The sequence below is a fragment of the Temnothorax curvispinosus genome, unplaced genomic scaffold (assembly GCF_003070985.1).
Source record: "Temnothorax curvispinosus isolate PA1 unplaced genomic scaffold, ASM307098v1 QBEX01003650.1, whole genome shotgun sequence".
Lineage (NCBI taxonomy): Eukaryota > Metazoa > Arthropoda > Insecta > Hymenoptera > Formicidae > Temnothorax > Temnothorax curvispinosus.
In genome coordinates, this window is record NW_020213430.1 from 125228 (window position 1) to 129697 (window position 4470).

General features: G+C 36.1%; 1 protein-coding gene across 2 annotated transcripts in view; it reads left to right on the forward strand.

Moving 5' to 3' along the window:
• The window catches only part of LOC112452715 (Kv channel-interacting protein 1), a 118877-nt gene that overhangs the window by 76391 nt on the left and 38016 nt on the right, over positions 1-4470 (forward strand). The gene's annotated exons all lie outside the window — the stretch shown is intronic.

The following is a 4470-nucleotide window of genomic DNA, read 5'->3' on the forward strand; positions in this document are numbered from 1 at the left end:
GCGACCCACCAACGGACACAGCTTTCCGAAACAACTCGCGGTCGCACTTACTCGCGACGGGCATCCGCACCACAGAACATACAATTGTACTCACTGACAACACCAGAGACGGCAGCCATTATGGGACCACGTATCACGTCGACAAAAGAGGGTAGCGTTTCGCGGCGCGCGAGCGGCGCGGCGGTCGCGCGGATTGCGCCTAATGTTATGGCGCTAATAGTCCAAGAGCTGACGACACTTTTGGCCAAGTGATTTTATAAATCACGATTTTCCGTTATAACCTGCGTGGACGACTCTCCTTCGATAATCCGAACACCTGGCTGGCCGTACTTAGGGGGTTTAGAAGTACGCAGGTGAGAAAAAAAACGGATTTTTAAGTCATAGTATAAGTCTTCATTTTTATCGGATATTGATAATTGATCACTCAGGAACATGCAAATAAATTGCCAGTTTGATTGCTCGGGGGGAATTAGTCGCCAGGCTTAATTAAAAATAATTAAAAATAATTATTTTCAAGTCATATTATAAAAGCTGGGTTTTTTTACTAACAAGTAAAGTGCTAACACATACCATCCAAAAAAAGCCAAGTGAAAATTTTTGTTTTTTAATTGTTTTTAGTGTCCATGAGTTTTTAAAAACGTGTATTTTAACTATCATTATCGTATCAATTTATGAAAAAATTGATAAATAATAAATAGTATGTAAAAATAAGAAAAATGGCTTTGCTGGCGCAGCGTTGCGTTTTTTGTGAAGATAGTGGTGGTAGTCCAATTATCTTTTTTTCTGAAAAAACATTATTGAAGTGTCGAATTGAGAAGGGCCGGCTACATTCTTAACTTTGCGTTAGCGTGGTTGACGGCGACATAAAGTCATCTGCAGTAAAGGAAAATAGTGAGTCATCCACGGGCAATAGCTTACCGTATCAAAATGTATTCATGAGTAAAAGTTAGTTAAAGGGAAAAATACGTTAATTTTTGCTTCGAGACCAATTACGCATCGACCCGACTTCTAGTCTTTAACACATTTACAGTTATTTAATTTTACATATACATTTAATTTTTTTCATAAAGAGGCTTGCGTTGCATTTTAATTTATATTTAATAACACGATATTTCAGTATTCTAATATCGCTTAACATTGCCTTCGTCAAAATGCTACCTGAGCAAAATAGGACTTTTAGCTTCGTGGAAAACATGCCATCCAGAATTTTAGGTCGGAGCGAATACCCTGCACGTATTTGACGATCTGCGTCTCAATTTAAAAGTGTTTAGAAATAATTAGTTGTCGTAATACTTGACTATTTACAGTTAAAGAAAAATTAGTATTGTAGTATCAAATAAATAGCAAAGTTAAATAATAATAAGAGAAATAATAAGAGTAATAATAAGAGAATAGCAAAATTAAAGTTATAGTGGTTAATATCTTAATAACCGGATATAACCGTCAGACCCCTCCGCCGGCTTTGTGCATTTTCAATAATTTTTTTAGAGATGTTGCCACAAAAATTTTTACTTGGCTTTTTTTGGGTGGTATGTGTTAGCACTATACTTGTTAGTAAAAAAAACCCAGCTTTTATAGTATGACTTGAAAATAATTATTTTTAATTATTTTTAATTAAGCCTGGCGACTAATTTCCCCCGAGCAATCGAACTGGCAATTTATTTGCATGTTCCTGAGTGATCAATGATCAATATCCGATAAAAATTAAGACTTATACTATGACTTGAAAATCCGTTTTTTTTCTCACCTGCGTAGGGGAGACCGGGGCTAGTTGTGACATTTTTTCTATAAAGTGTCTCAACTCTTTGATTATGTTGTTCTTATAAGTGAATCTAGGCTTGCTAGATTCAGTAACTAATCGGGATTTAAATTTAATAATAATTTTATCTAACCGCCCATTAGAAATTATATAAATTAAAAAATTCTGAAAAAAGAGACATGTAACTTTTTACCCCACACCAGGGGCTGGTTGTTACACCACACGGGATAAATTGTTTTAATTTTAAGATTAAATATTAAAACACAAATATTTGTAAAGTTTATAAAAGTAAGGTTTATTGTAAACAGAAGAAATTAGAGAGTATATACCACAACATACACATTTCTGCTTATTTAGATAACAAGTGCTAGACTTATAGACAAACCTGCGTTTTTTACGGCTGCTTGTCCGGGCTCTTCTCACAAGAACGCCAGCGCCACTAGCTCGCGCGGTATGTCTTCCGACACTGGCGTGATCATTTATCTCTTTCTAACGTTACTATAGCGTTTTCGGTTTAGCTACCGTTGGCACTGTAACAACCTACCCGTGTAACAACCAGCCCCAGTCTCCCCTACTTCTAAACCCCCTAAGTACGGCCAGCCAGGTGTTCGGATTATCGAAGGAGAGTCGTCCACGCAGGTTATAACGGAAAATCGTGATTTATAAAATCACTTGGCCAAAAGTGTCGTCAGCTCTCCGCCTATAACATCCCGCGGTCGCGTGAAGATTAGCTTAACTTGCTAGGTAAGTTTTACTCATGCAACAGTAGTCCGGCGATTTTTATTTAATATATTTGGTAAATTTTTCTTCACTTGTCAGTTACATTTTACTTAACTCAAATTCTGGCAAAATTTGCTTAGCGAACTTAAGTAAAATTTACTAACAATTTATCTCCGTGAATTGGGTATTCCCCCTTAAAAGTCACCGCAGGGAGTTCCCGTTTTATCTAGATAAAAAGGTAACTGTTCTGAATTAGATGAAACGTATCCTTCAGTCTGTCAGTTAGGTAAATTGAAGCGAATGCTATTAATTCGAATGATGGTGTTAAAAGTGATGTTCGCACGCAAATGAGTAAACTTCATGAATCTTCAGAGAAAGATAAAGCGGAACAAATAATTGCGGGAATAAAATTATGCGCTCGTTTCTTGAATAGGTAAAAAAAACACAAGTAAATTTGAACATAACAGTTAAAAGTATAATTTTTGTCGCTCCGCAATTATGACAATATCACGAATTCCTTTATGTGTTTCAAGCTTTTTGCGTCGTGCTCGTTCCGACTATTTACGCTGTTTTTACGGACAAAGAGAGTTTTTGCAAGTTTGATCGCGGAATGCGGTCGCAGATATGGCGCAATTTCCCTGTTCGCGCTCCGCAACTTCATGTGCAGGCATGTATATTTTTCCAGTTAGTCATTCATTATGTGCGTATACATTGCACGGCCAGGTGCGATTGTTCGCGCGAATAACGCCCGCTCGTCGAAAGACACGTACAGATACAGAAATTGTTATTGCAACTCCGTACAATGACAACATAGATATTATTCAGGATAGTCCGGCACAACTGCTGATTTCGCGTTCACAATGCAATCTTCATCACATACGCTAATAATAAAGCATTATTATCGTGTTACATGAGTTCACGTTACATCATATTCGTCATCGTATCACATATCATGTATCTAGCGCACTCGTGTGATGTTTGCATTATCGTCGCGTATTTCTAAATTCTGAATCGTTTATAATTGTTATTTCTCTCGTTCTCTGAAATAGAAACTCGTAATATTCCTCATGTATCTAGCACACTCGTGTGATGTTTGCATTATCGCCATGTATTTCTAAATTCTCGATCGTTTGATTGTTATTTCGTTATCTGAAATAGGAACTCGTAATATTGGCTTAAATTCCTAAAATGCTTCGACGATTCAATTAATTTACTTAATTAGTTAAAAAATCTGAAAAATAATTGAGGTTAATTGTCTATCAGTGAAAAAATTTTCTAAATAAATAAATTATTATTGAAACACTTTTTATATTACAGATTAATCTACGATGAAAGTATAACAGAATTGTTTATTTGTTATGCAATTCTTCTTCATCACAACACGTTCATATATCGTTAGAATAAAAAATAGACAAGTATGATAAATATAAACAACAGAACACAGTCGTTTATTAAACAATAAATTGCAAAATTTTGTCTTTTTACTCATTCGGACTCCGAGGAGCGTTCGGAGCGTTTATTTCTTAAGAAGTATAAGCGTTACATCGATCTTTGAAAAGTGGGTTTATTGATTAGAATTAGACTTGGCGGTGTTCCTTGGAGCCTGTATATTGGACCATCATCTTCGTTTTATTACCCGAAAGCTCGACTCATTCTTAAGCACTCTTCTGGATACATCGTGGCGTCGCTACCTAAACAGTGTCTTAAATCCACGACCAGGAGAACACTTCTTCTCCTAATAGACGGGGCCACTTGTGTGTCGAGTCCTGAGAATTGATTTTATTTTCTCCTGCTCGTCTGCAATTTGAATTCCGTGATTAAATAATCACGTTTAAATCTCGTTCCGAATATTGTTGCGTGTCGTTTTTTAAACCTGAAGAAATGCCGACAAAATTTATTAAATTGAAACGACATTAAAATACAACAAGTATAAGAGGTCAAAAGTACTCCATATAATATAGACACGGAAAATCGGAGAACACGATGGAAAC